General features: G+C 44.0%; 3 non-coding genes across 3 annotated transcripts; all 3 read left to right on the top strand.

Moving 5' to 3' along the window:
• Positions 1 to 2,158: 2,158 nt before the first annotated feature.
• trnav-aac (transfer RNA valine (anticodon AAC)) lies at positions 2,159 to 2,231 on the top strand. Its single transcript has one exon. It is a non-coding gene; the product is annotated as a tRNA-Val (tRNA).
• Positions 2,232 to 2,832: 601 nt separating this feature from the next.
• trnav-cac (transfer RNA valine (anticodon CAC)) lies at positions 2,833 to 2,905 on the top strand. Its single transcript has one exon. It is a non-coding gene; the product is annotated as a tRNA-Val (tRNA).
• Positions 2,906 to 3,794: 889 nt separating this feature from the next.
• Positions 3,795 to 3,867, top strand: trnav-cac (transfer RNA valine (anticodon CAC)). The gene has a single exon. It is a non-coding gene; the product is annotated as a tRNA-Val (tRNA).
• The last annotated feature ends 10,184 nt before the right edge of the window (positions 3,868 to 14,051 follow it).

A 14,051-nucleotide genomic window follows, 5' to 3' on the forward strand; every position in this document is an offset into this window, starting at 1 on the left:
GCCAGCGGTTTTTCTACTCGGCTCATCCAGGTCATTGAGCAGCTGCCCAAGTTTCTCTATTATAAACGGCTCCTTTTTCAGCTCCAGCAAAATCTCATCTATGATTTTCTGGACTTGTCCCGCAGTGACATGTATGTGGGAGTAAGACAGCGCCTTGATTAGTGCCGGTTTCAGCCACGGTTTGTTGAGTCTTCTGTAAAACACGTTGAAATAGAACAGGAAATAGTAACGGTCTGGTTCAAACAAACAACTGTGTCTCAACTGACTGGGGTGATTCACTTCACACCCCCGACAGACTTCTTTCAGAGCTCGGTCGATGAGAGCACTCAGAATATACACCAGGGTGCTTTTAACCACTCTGCTTACTTGGTCACATACCCCGGGCATAAATCCTGCATCTTCATCATGCCTCCGGGACAGTCCGATGCTCATTGGGTCGCCTGGTGGTTTGTGGGGTGTTTCTACATCCATTGGACTGACCCCCTCCTGAGACGCACAGACGGTAGACAGTTCGGCAAAATCAAGGCCCTCCATGAGCTCCAGAGGCTGGGGATCCCCGAGACTCATTTGGACATCCATCGCACCGCATGTTGTTTCATCCTGAGGGACCGGGGTCTGAGGTCTTGGAGAGTAACCGCAGTCAGAGGGTTCCGGAGTGTATACAAAATCTGGGGAATAGAACCAGGGGTGATCCCGGGTTTGAAGAGGCCTGTAGAGCCTGTCGACGTCCGCAGCTTTCGGGTAAGACATTCTCTTTAATTTTAAACCATGAATGAATTGTTGTGCCTTTTATCCTATCTCTTCACTACGTCACGACACACCGCCCTCTTAGAAGAGAGTAGCCCCTGAGCCGTCAGACCCCCCTTCAAAACCCCACACGTCGTCTGTTTTATCATCGTCGTCGTCATTCAAGGGGGATATATAATCCATAATCCAGCATATTCTCCTTCTAACCAAATCCAGTTGCGAACATTTGGTCAAGATGTCAAAACCATCATTTATACAGTTTATGACCTCTTTCAAGAACGGCCAGTCCACGGCGTCAAACATAATTTCAGTAACCTGTTTTTCTGGATCCTCCACACCCCTTTCAATAGGGTTTGTAATCAGGGTACTGCTAAACAAAATCTTACGATCTGTAGTTAGAGATAGACTCTTCACCACTCTACCGTAGTTCTGCAAGCTTTCCCATTCACACCTTTCAAAACCCTGAGTCGGAGACTCCATTTCGCATTCTCTTGGACCCTCTTGCAAGCCTTCTAGAGTCTTATCCACAAGCCCCAGATATTTCCAGGCCATCACCTTCAACCAGTCCTCATAAGAGTATTCAATTACCGTCTCAAAAGGTTCCAACGTACCCTCCTTCTCTCCCAAAGCAAAAAGCTCCACTCCAACATAGCCGGGATCCCTTTTAAAGCGGTAACCCTGTCGAGCCCCCCAGAACAACACCCAGGAGCGTTCAATCTTCAAATTGGTGAGTACAGGAACCCTTGCCCGGGATTGTTTCTTGCGGGGTTTCATGTTGATGTCGCTGGACATGTTGAAGAAGCGGGATGTTTCAGAAGCTGAGAATTAAAGAGGTATTGCCTAAAAGAAGCGCGGGTTCTTAAATAGAGAGGAGAGTTTCGGGGCGTTGCCTTCAGAGGGGTGGGGGTATTTATGGGTGGCCTTGTTGTTCAGGGTTTTATGGGTGTACACTTTCTGACGGATATGACGTAGGAATAATTAAGGAAATAACTCTACCTAAAATCACGCCCCCCAATTATGACTTAGGAATATTAATAAGCTTAGGGCATACGTCATAACAAAATAGGCCGCGCCCAAAAAACCCTACTATCTACTCTTATGTAGTTGAAGGCGCAGTATAGCTCTGATAGTCTGGTGGTGACGGAAGACCACCAGCCGTTTGAACAAGCCATTCAGCATCACCTTGTTGGGTTAAGTGCAGGCACTGTCAGAGCGCAGGGCGTCCTGCCTTTGAAAGAGTTTCCGAAATGTCCTGATGTGCCCTTTTGCAATGCCAAACAGGTCAGTGAAAATGGCATCCTTTCGCGTCACTTCAGACGCCATCTCATAGCCAAGCCGACCTGAAACGCCTGAGCACGTTTTACCAGCAGGCTTCAACGGTAACCGTTCGAAGCAAGAGGCAGCGGTGTCAGTTTCCGTAGTGTAACGGTTATCACGTTTGCCTAACGCGCGAAAGGTCCCTGGTTCGAAACCGGGCGGAAACAGCCTGCTGTGGGCCGGTCCTTTTCATCCTGCTTGCCCTCGTGGTTCCCCGGAGGCGGTGGGTGGTTTTTCTTCGTTGGAGTGCCCGAAATCGGTGCACTCACAGCGTCCGTCCGTCGACAGGTTGAAATTGTAAGTGCTGGTGTAGGCACTTTTAATTAAAATCTGATGATGATGATGATGATGTTGTTGTTCTTGTTCTTTTGTTGCTGTTGTTTTTGTTGTTGTTCTTGTTGTTCTTGTTGTCGTCGTGGTCGCCGTCATTATTATTGTTAAAGTAAAGCAGTAGTTAGATTTGTTGCTACCGTAAGGTGTAGAAGGCACAATAGCTCTGTGATTGTCTGATGGTGGCAAAAGACGAGCAGCAGCTGTTTGAACAAGCCATTGAGCATCACCTTGTTGGGGTAAGTGTAAGTCTTGTCATAGCTCAGGGCGTTCTTCCTTTGAAAGAGTTTCCAAAGTGTCCTGATGTGCCCTTGAGCAATGCAAAATAGGTCAGTGAAAATAGAAACCTTTATCTCACAGGCTGGCCCACAGGAAATGCCTGTGCGCGTTTTACCAGCCTACTTCAATGGGAGCCATTCGAAACGCCAGGATGGGTTGGTTTCCGTAGTGTAGTGGCTATCACATTCGCCTCACACGCGAATGGTCCCCGGTTCGAAACCGGGCGGAAACAACCCGCGGTGCACGCGTGCCAGTACCGTGTTACCCGTCCTCATCTCCCTGCCCCAAGGCCGGTCGTCGTTTTCTCTTCCTCGGAGTGGCAAGAAATCCTGACCTTGAGAAGAAATGATCGCAAAAGGGTAGCTTTGCGAGGCGCTGGAACTGACACTTTTAAAATCGATACATGTTGTTGCTGTTACTATACGACCGTAGCAGGATCGGCGACATTGCTGTTACTCTTATGTAGTTGAAGGCGCAGTATAGCTCTGATAGTCTGGTGGTGACGGAAGACCACCAGCCGTTTGAACAAGCCATTCAGCATCACCTTGTTGGGCTAAGTGCAGGCACTGTCAGAGCGCAGGGCGTCCTGCCTTTGAAAGAGTTTCCGAAGTGTCCCGAAATCGGTGCACTCAGAGCGTCCGTCCGTCGACAGGTTGAAATTGTTAACACTGGTGTAGCCACTTTTAATTAAAATCTGATGATGATGTTGTTGTTCTTGTTCTTGTTGTTGTTGTTGTTCTTGTTTTTCTTGTTGTTCTTGTTGTCGTCGTGGTCGCCGTCATTATTATTGTTAAAGTAAAGCAGTAGTTAGATTTGTAGCTACCGTAAGGTGTAGAAGGCACAATAGCTCTGTGATTGTCTGATGGTGGCACAAGACGAGCAGCAGCTGTTTGAACAAGCCATTGAGCATCACCTTGTTGGGGTAAGTGTTAGTCTTGTCATAGCTCAGGGCGTTCTTCCTTTGAAAGAGTTTCCAAAGTGTCCTGATGTGCCCTTGAGCAATGCAAAATAGGTCAGTGAAAATAGAAACCTTTATCTCACAGGCTGGCCCACGGGAAACGCCTGTGTGTGTTTTACCAGCCGGCTTCGATGGGAGCCATTCGAAACACCAGGACGGGGCGGTTTCCGTAGTGTAGTGGCTATCACGTTCGCCTCACACGTGAAAGGTCCCCGGTTCGAAACCGGGTGGAAACAACCCGCGGTGCACATGTGCCAGTGCCGTGTTACCCGTCCCCATCTCTCTGCCCCAAGGCTGGCTGTAGTTTTCTCTTCCTCGGAGTGGCAAGAAATCCTGACCTTGAGAACAAACGATCGCAGAAGGGTAGCTTTGCGAGGCGCTGGAACTGACACTTTTAAAATCGATACATGTTGTTGCTGTTACAATACGACCGTAGCAGGATCGGCGACATTGCTGTTACTCTTATGAGTAGATGGTAGGGTTTTATGGGCGCGGCCTATTTTGTTATGACGTATGCCCTAAGCTTATTAATATTCCTACGTCATAATTGGGGGGCGTGATTTTAGGTAGAGTTATTTCCTTAATTATTCCTACGTCATATCCGTCAGAAAGTGTACACCCATAAAACCCTGAACAACAAGGCCGCCCATAACCTGTTGTTCTTGTTGTTCTTGTTGGTCAACTGTAGAGTGTGAATGGGTCGGCTCTTCCTGTAGTGTTTGGGGGTCTTTTTTAAATATACATGTAATGGTTTAGTAAATCTAAACCGTTATAAGATCAACAAGTTCTGTTGTCTGTAATGGTCCCAGGTCTTAACAATGCCAGTTTTGAATAGTGCGTTTATCATATTCACACTGTCTCTGTCTGTCTCTCTCTCTCTCTCGCCCAATCATTTTATAAGATCAACAAGTTCTGTTGTCTGTTATGATCCCAGGTCCTAACAATGCCTGTTTTGCATAGGGTACTTATGTTATCCACACTGTATCTGGCTCTGTCTCTCCCCTCAAATTTAATTAAAAATAAAATAAAAAAGAGGGTGTGTGTGTGGGTGTTTGTGTGTATAGGTTAATTGTTTTTGTAAAAAAAAAAAAAAAAAAAAGCTGTGGTTATATTTTATCTCTCACATAATGTGTTCAGTCGTTTTACTTAAATACATTCTAGGGTCTTAAAGCTCATAAGAGTTAGACTTAAGATAAGGATATGCTTTTAAGGTATTTTAGCAGTCTCAATCCCTGATGATAAGGAATCGTTTAAAAAATAAAAACAACTGATCACTCAATGCTAAATAGATCACAACACTCAAGGCTAAATCACTCACACCATGGGGGGCGGGGGTGGGCTCAGACAACAGTAGGTATGGCGTGTGGTATCAAAACATTCAGAATACTTTTAACCTATATAATTTATAAGCTTTGTAAAATAAACCCAAATATCTCTTTTGCGGGGATAAACGCTGTTCTGAGTAGTTTGTGACTTGTTTAATACCAAACAAAGCATCGCTATTAAAAAAAAAAAAAAAAATCACTGTAAAAGCGCTAGTTATTTTAGATCTTTATAGTTATTTTCTTGGCTCAGGTTGTTTTTTAGCGCTTATAAAGGCCTGAAATATTCTTAGTGGTTTGTTGACTATAGGTCTTGATGCTTAAAAATGTTTTTTTGAGAGACCTAAAGGTTCTAATAAAAGTTTAGAGTAGAGAGGAAGAGATCGTCTCCATCTTGGTTTCTATTTGAAATTTGATGCAGTGTCATTTTATTGGTTGGTTTTGATATGTTAATTGGTAACAGGGCGGCACAAAGGCCAGACCAGAACAATGCCTTACAAGCAGATCCGGCATGTGGCCATCAGTATAAGTATGAAGGTCTGGTCTTCAGCTCGACAGACTCATACTGACCTTTCGATTTAAGACTAAAGATCAACAATGTCCGGAAACAACATCAGCGACTTCGATTTAAACGAGTTTTTAGGCAAGTCTTCAGATTATTTTCATTGACTCAGAGCGTGTTGTGTGCATGTATTGTAAATAAGGCTATAACATTTGTTTTAAGTTCTGTAAAATTATTTTTCAGCCAGTCAACAGGAGTTAATTCCCAACGCTGAGGAGATCATCTGGAACAACGACGGTAAGATTTTTGTGTTTGCGCTCATGGGTTCTTATGTATGGGTGTGTGTGGTTTTGAAGCGGCTCATTAGAGTTATGAAAACGTTTTAATATATATTAATGCCGGTCTCTTTAATTACACAGAAACTATCGAAAGGCCTGTGATTAATGTCTCGACCAAGAGAAGTGGTTGTCCCTAGACAGGCTGTCTGCCGACCGGGTAAGAACTAAACCCCTGTTTGTTTGTATAACGTTTCTGTAAGATGTTTGAGTCCAGTTTTGTTAATTTTAAAAAATTATCCTGTCTAACAGTATTAAGAAACGTGGTTCGAGACAACGAAAGGCCTTCCACATCGAGGGCTTGTTTCGTTTTACCTTCGAGAACCGTAACCTTTCAAGAATCTGAAAGGCCGTCAGCCCCGGTATCTGATAGCTGTGAGTATATGTCTGCAGCCTGTAAGAGGTTAAAGCTTTTTATAAAGCGGTGTGGTTAAAGGTTAAACATGTCTCTTACCTTCACAGCGGTGCAAAAAGCTAAACCAGCCGAAAAACATAAGAAACGATTATTCTGTGGAGGTAAGTAAGATCTTTCAAACTTTAATGTTTTTAAAAGGGCTTTGTTTGCCCGTTGAGGGCTAATATTTAAGCGATGGGTGACCGTTTCCTGTAGGGCGGGGGGTTCTGGGAAAGATCTTTAGAAGTCCGGACAGATCTAGGCTTGTTTCTGGGGAACGTGTTTAGAAATGACCGATTGCCGTACCGTCTGGTTAGGAAGTAAAGCCGTCCGAAAGGGTTTAGTAAGTTGTTTGGCTTATCTCCCGCTATTATACTTCTGTTTTAAAGTGGTTGTAGGAAAAGGCTTGAAGGTGTTCATTGTATTTAATATTTAAACAGATCGTGAAAACGTTTGTGAAACAGGAAGTCCCGGGATCAGGAAGCGTTAACACTTGGAAGGTTCGTTTAAAAATGAAATGTTGTTGTGTGTGTGTGTGTTTTATTAACAATATTACAGTTTTTAAAGAAACATTTAAGAAACAGTTTATTTACAGCGGCTTCTCTGTTTTACATTTATTATCAAGTCCTAATAAATATATTGTCTGTAAATAATAAGGCGTTGTAGTGAATGTCTAAGGCTATTTTCAAAGGTCTAAAAAAGCTAAAGGTTTTGAATGTCCTGGACATGTTGTTTTAAGTTTGATTTCTGTCGCCGTTTAAAGATGTAAATGTAAAGTATATTTTTATTCTTCCCAAGACTCTTCTGTGGATGAGCTATTGAGGACAATTACCCCGTCTAAGTGGGATCAAACATCTTCCCCGGTGAGATCACCGATAGGATCCCCCACGGTGGTCTTGGAGACCCCCCAACATCTACTCAGGCCACAGCCTTCTGGGGGTAATTCAACACCCCAGATTCAGCCCGCCGCATTGTCGGGCGGAACAAATACAGGCATCCAACAACCTCAGGGGTCACCGTCAGTCAGGGCTGACACACCACCCAACGACGGCCTGGTTTCAACATCGTCCCCCCAGACCCGTTTCTTGGCTACAGAAACGCGGAACAGTACCCCGCGCTTGGCCAGGGTGTTACCGCAAAGGCCTTCTTGGTCTCCGTCCATGAGTATACGCTCGCTCCCTGCCTCCTTCGACCGAGATTTACCGGAGCGACCATCCTTTGAAGCTGAGCCAGGCCACCAGCCCCCGGAGCTACTTCCTGAAGGTCGGCATGAGTTGCTACATACTTAGTTACAAAATCAAAGACTTGTGTTAGTGGGGCAAAACCTGGTGATAGAGAGCCAAAACACCCTTATTAATACCCTTACTAACGAATTGTACCGTATTTAATGTATTAATAGACACAAAACGCCTTACTATTGTGGGTTGTTGGAAAAATAAAAAATAAATTAAAAAATGTCCTGACTTGGTAAAAGAACTCACAAACTAAAGGATTATGAACAAGCTAGGGCCCCAAAAAGACCTTCCCGAGAGAACATCCCCGGCCCTGTTGTGAACTCCTATGATGTCCCAATGAACCTGGAACTATTACAAATGATAAATAATTTAAATAACCCCCAATTACCACCGATAGAATGTGAATTAACAGACTTACCGGTGAACCCCGACCTGTTACAGATGGTCAATGATCTAAATAACCACCTCCCACCGGTAGCGCTTATAGAGGTTCACCCCCTAGTTCACCCCGATTTGTTTGAAATGGTGGAGGCTTTGGAGGAGCTACCCCGACCAAATTCTGCCCCTATTATAAATGATTTGAGACAATTAGAACACAGGATGGCGGCAGAAGCAGCCATCACTATAGAGGAGGGTCTTGACATTAACCGGTTGGATATCTTTGAAGGACTTTTACAGGCTTTAAATGAGCCTCCTCAAAAAGGGGGTTTTGTAGATGTCAGCAGTGGGGGTGTTCGGAATGTGGAGGGTTCTGAGACTGATAAGGCTGTGGAGGACATGCTCTGTGAGAATGTAGGGGGTGAAGGCTTTGTTCAAAATGATGATGTGTCCAAGAGTACCAGTGATCCCGTGATTATAGATAGACCGGCCTATAACAATTTTGAAATGATTCAGCGTTTTAATTTTGCAGAACTTTTAAATTGTGACAATTATGCAGAAATATTTGTCAACATACACGAGGCCTTGCAGAAAATGCTTGAACAGGTTGCTGAAAGGGTCAGACCTCGAGATGTTGTACAGTTAGAACTCAGAGGGGATGATTTGTTTAGCAACCTATCTGTAATGCTGAGTGGAGATAATTTAGATGTCTGGCTAAAATCGAAGCGTTATTGCAAAGTAACGCAGCCATCTTAGCTGATGAAAGTCTGTCTCTGGTAATGAATGTGGTTCGTAACCCTGAGGGTGGGGCGCTTAGAAGACTGTCGAAATGCTTGAAGAACGACATAATTAGGACCAAGCTCAGGCAATTAGTGGTGAGTTCCAGTGGGGACAATAAGCTCTGTTTTGCTTACAGTTTAATAAAACTACTCACCCCCGACATGCCTGAACCCCAAGCTCTGCAAGAGGCTTTAATGCTTCATCAGAGGGCCGGCTTAAACTCTCAACAGATGGTTACCTTTTCAGACATCACCAAGTTTGAGGAGTTGTTGTCTTTAAAAATTGTTGTGTGGTACCGTTGTGAGGTAAAGGAAGTATTTGTGAAATTTCAGATACATCCTGAAACCCATACACAGACACTGTTTCTCTTCCTAAGTGATAGTCATTACTTTGGAATAAAGAGTTTGACGGCTTTTTTGGGTTGTTCGTATGTTTGTCATTGGTGTTATAAGGCCTTCAATGATAAGCTTAAGCACCGCTGTGACGGTTACTGTAACGTCTGTTTCAATCCGCAATGTCGTAAGGGTTTGGCCCCTACCATCCGATGTAAAGATTGCTTAAGGATTTGTCTCTCAGCGTTCTGTTTTTCCGAGCATAAGGTACAGAGGGCCGCTGCTGAGGGGGTTAAAAAACGGAGTTATTGTGATCAAACTAAATATTGCCCGCAGTGTTGCCTCCAGTACCGTTTTCATGAGGTTAAACCACACAAATGTCTGGAGCCGAGATGCAGGATCTGTAATGCTGATTTAACCCCGGGGTCCGAACACCAGTGCTTTATTCAGCCGGTTAAAAAGGAGCCGCCGCACAACCGGTATGTCTTTTTTGCTTTTGAATGCCGGCAAGAAAACGGGGTCCACGTTGCTAATTATATACACTGTATTGACATGTTGGATCGTGAGTGGTCAGCTAGCGGTGAGAGTTGTGTCAGGGATTTCTTTACGCGGTATCGCGGTCCAAAATACCTCAATTACACATTTATTGCCCACAATGCTAAGGGTTATGATTCTTACATTTTGATGAAGTATCTGGTGGAAAATGGGGTGACCCCAAAAATAATAGCTCAGGGTAGCAAGATCATGTGTTTCACCGACGAAGCTTTCAACTAACGTTACATAGACTCGTTAAATTTCCTCCCCATGAAATTGAGCGCTTTGCCTAAGGCTCTGGGTTTTGAGGCTCAGAAGAAAGGTTGGTTCTGCCATTTTTTTAATACTAAGGACACTCAAAATTATCGAGGGTCCTACCCGCCCGCCTCTTATTATGGGGTTGATACTATGATGTCTCATGAGAGGGAGGAATTCTTTAAATGGTACAATACGGTTAAGGGAGGTGTTTTTGATTTCCGAGAAGAGATGGCCGCTTATTGTAAAAATGATGTGGTGATCCTTAAAGAAGCCTGTGTGCGTTTCAAGGTTATCAACACATCGGGTCTCGACCCTTTGCAAAGTGTGACCATAGCGTCTCTCTGCATGAAAATGTATCGGTCCAATTTCTTGCAGAAAAACACTATAGCGGTCACCACTTCTGACAACTATCGTGCTAGACAAAATAACTTTTCGACTGTCTCCATACAGTGGCTGGAATACCTGAGTGCCCGGGATAACATCTTCATCAGACATGCTTTAAATCAAGGGGAAGTCAAAATGGGGCCTTACTACTTAGACGGTTTTAGCGACGTGTCCGGGCGGCTTACCGCTTATGAGTTTGCAGGTTGTATTTACCATGGCTGTCCTCAGTGCTTCGACCCAAACACCTTTAACCCCGTAACACAAAAACTCTGCGGTGATATGTACTATGATTTCCAGGAACGAATTGAAACTTTAAAAAACACCTATGGTTTGAACGTGCTGGTGATTTGGAAACACGAGTGGACGACCCTGAAGCAACAGGAAGCGGGGGTACAACGGTTTATGGAAACCTTGGACTTTCCTGAACGTCTAGAGCCCCGGGATTCGTTATTTGGGGGTCGTACCAACGCCCTCTGTTTACATTATGAGGTAAAGGAGGGTGAGAGAGTAGATTACTATGATTTCACCAGTCTGTACCCTTATGTCAACAAGACCAAAATGTACCCGGTGGGGCGTCCAACCATTGTTTATCGTGACTTTCTCGAAATCGGACATTACTTTGGTTTGATCAAAGTCACCATGTACCCTCCTCGCGAGCTGTTCTTACCCATGTTGCCTTACAGGTGTTCGGGAAAATTGATGTTCCCTCTGTGTAGAACGTGTGTGGAAACTGAAAATCAAACTACCTCTTGTCTGCACAGTGATGAAGAGAGAGCGCTGACGGGTGTCTGGTGTAGCATTGAGCTTGACAAGGCGGTGGAGAAAGGTTACAGAGTCGGTAAGGTGAATGAGGTTTGGCATTTTTCTGAAAAATCTGATACTCTTCTTGCTGATTACATTATGACCCATCTGAAAGGGAAACAGGAGGCATCGGGCTATCCCTCATGGTGTGTTGACTCCGCGGCCAAAGAGCGATACGTTCAGCAATATTTTGAAAAGGAAGGGATCCGTCTAGAGCCAGGGAACATAACTGTAAACCCCGCCAAGAGACAAATGTCCAAACAGATTTTAAACAGTCTGTGGGGTAAGTTTGGGGAAAGAAATTACCGTCTAAACACAACCTTGATTAAAACCCCTGAACAGTTTATAGAATTTATGTTTTCCAAACAACATGCAGTATCACACTTTCAATTCTTAAATGACCACGTGGCACAGGTCCAGTGGAGGGCCCCTAAAGATTTCCCCACCAAACAGGGGAACGTTAATGTTTTCATAGCGGTTTTTACCACGGCTTACGCCCGGCTTGAACTGTACAACTTAATGGATCAGTTGCAGGAACGCACGCTCTATCATGATACTGACTCTGTAATCTTTGTCACCAGGCCAGGGGATTGGGTCCCTCCCCTCGGGGACTACCTTGGGGAGTTAACGAGCGAACTAGATCCTCAGGACCACATAGTGGAGTTTGTTTCAGGGGGTCCTAAGACTTACGCATACAGAACGGCTGCGGGTAAGACCTGTATGAAAGTTAAGGGTTTCACTCTGAACCATTGTAACAACAAGCTCATTAACATCAAGTCTCTGACGACCCTGGTAGAAAGTTTTGTAACCGAGAAAGACGCGCCTCCTCGTGAGATTATTACAGCCGGAAATCAGATCTATCGCAATAAAAAGGGGTAAATGTTGGAAAATAGATCACTAAACAAACGATTCAGGGTGGTGTACAATAAAAGAGTGTTGAAGACTGATTATACCACTCTGCCTTATGGATATTAGCAGTGGTTTTGATAACAGACTTCAACACCCTTTCTCCTGTATTATAGCCTGTCCCTCCAATTCGGGGAAGAGCTATCTTATAAAGAACATCATAGAAGATGTGGACACAACCGTGTCCCAAGCTCTTGACAACATAGTGTGGTGTTACTCTTGCTGGCAACCTCTCTACGATGATTTGGCTTCGAAAAAAAATAATCTGAAATTTGTGCAAGGTCTCCCCGCCTCGTTGTGTGACGATGACTTGTTCCCGCCCAGTCAAACTAATCTAGTGATCCTTGATGACCTGATGGAGCAGGCCGGTGACAACAGTGAAGTGGAAAAAGCTTTCACAAAGTACACTCATCATAGGAATTTAAGTATTATTTATTTAGTTCAAAATCTATTTTTTCAAGGTAAAAAAAGCTGCACTATTAATTTATATGCCAATTATATAATTATTTTTAAAAAACCCAGAGATAAACTACAGGTCACCGTCTTGGCTCGTCAAATGTACCCTAACCAGACCAAGTTCTTTTTGGAGGCATTTGAGGATGCCACCAAAAAACCCTATGGGGACTTGATTGCGGACTTAAAAGCACAAACCCCAGAAGACTTTCGCCTCAGAACAGGTTTGTGCCCACCCGATTGGCCGGCAGTGTATGTGCTAAAGAAAAGGAAATAAATAAGAATGTCTGTTCGGATTAAAAGAAATCTGCCGCTTTTGCAAATGTTATTTGAGGGGAGCCCGTGCCATAGGAAGCTGTGCTGGCAGGGGCCCCCTCGGATTTGATCGAGACCCTGTGTGAAATAGCTTTTAACATCTTACGCGGTAATATACCCCTAACCACTTCTCAACATTCTAAACTCAAAAAACAAAAAGCGGTTATCAAGATCATCGCTAATAAGAAGTATTCTATTAAAAGAAAAAGAAAGAAGATTAATCAAACCGGGGGTTTTATAGGACCGCTGTTGAGCATAGCCGTGCCTTTCCTAACCAGTCTTCTAGCTTCCAGAGTGGGTTAATAATGGAATATGCTCAGAAAATGTTTTTGATCCCTCAGGAGCAGCTTGAGAAACTGAGAAAAAATGTTGTCGGGCCAGAGCCCATTAGACAAACGTCCGAAAACAACCTGGACTCTGAAATGAAAGCTATACAGGCCAGGGCCGATTTAAATCAGTATTCCAAAGCCCAGTTGTATACCAACACGTTACAGCGCTACCTCCGTCTGGTTAGACAGGGTGAAAAAGATCAAAACATTTTAACTTTAACCATGGCCTCTCAAGAAAATGGTTCTGGGGCTGATGCGGGGGGTACGGTTGATAAAGATGTTGCGGTGACCGAACCTGTTGAGAGTTCAGAGGGAGATGTTGTAACGGATGTTTTGAGAAACATGCCGGCCAGAAGCAAAAGACATGCAGAATATATCCTGCACAAAATGGTTCAGAAACCGCGGGTAACGGCTTGGAATGAACAGGGTGAATTTGTTTTTAAAGGACAACTGATCAAAGGTTCACACATGTTTGATTTGTTGAAGAGTGTCACTAGCACTAATAAGGTACCCGATAGTCGCCGACCTGTAGGCTGGAATGCTTTCCTACAGGCAATGGCCTGTCTGAACATGCCCCAATCAACAGTTCCTAACCAGGAAACGCGACAAAAAATCCGTCTGTGTAAAGAGGTGGAGCCTGATCTGACTCCGATATCTCATTACTCTGACCGTGCTGAGCGACCATCCTCAGGATCTATCCATCGTTGGGAAGCTTATTAATCTCATGTTTTTATTTGTCTCCCCTGTAAATAATGACCCGACAAACAATTTTTTTTTTTTTTTCAAATGTTGTTCATTTATTTATACCATAACCCCTGCTTTGTATAAGAATTGTGTTGAATAAAAACAAAACTAATGATTCAAAGGCTGTTTTCATTATTTTTTCACCTTAACACGCATGACATCTTTTAAAATCCTCACAAGAACACCCCATCTGTATACATGGCTGGCTAGGGTCGTAAGTCATTGTGTTATAAGGGGGGGTCCACAGTGTCCTGACAAACTCTGCCACTTTTTTATCATTTTGGCCTAAATCCTCACTGTACAAGGCCATAATATCGGGGTATGACCTTCCTTTAGATCTATGATATAAGAAAAACACACAGTGTTGACCACAAGTGAAGGTCTGAAGACTTTGTACTTGACGACCGCTGTAAATGGT

This window comes from Amia ocellicauda, assembly GCF_036373705.1.
Source record: "Amia ocellicauda isolate fAmiCal2 chromosome 11 unlocalized genomic scaffold, fAmiCal2.hap1 SUPER_11_unloc_6, whole genome shotgun sequence".
Taxonomy (NCBI): Eukaryota; Metazoa; Chordata; class Actinopteri; order Amiiformes; family Amiidae; genus Amia; species Amia ocellicauda.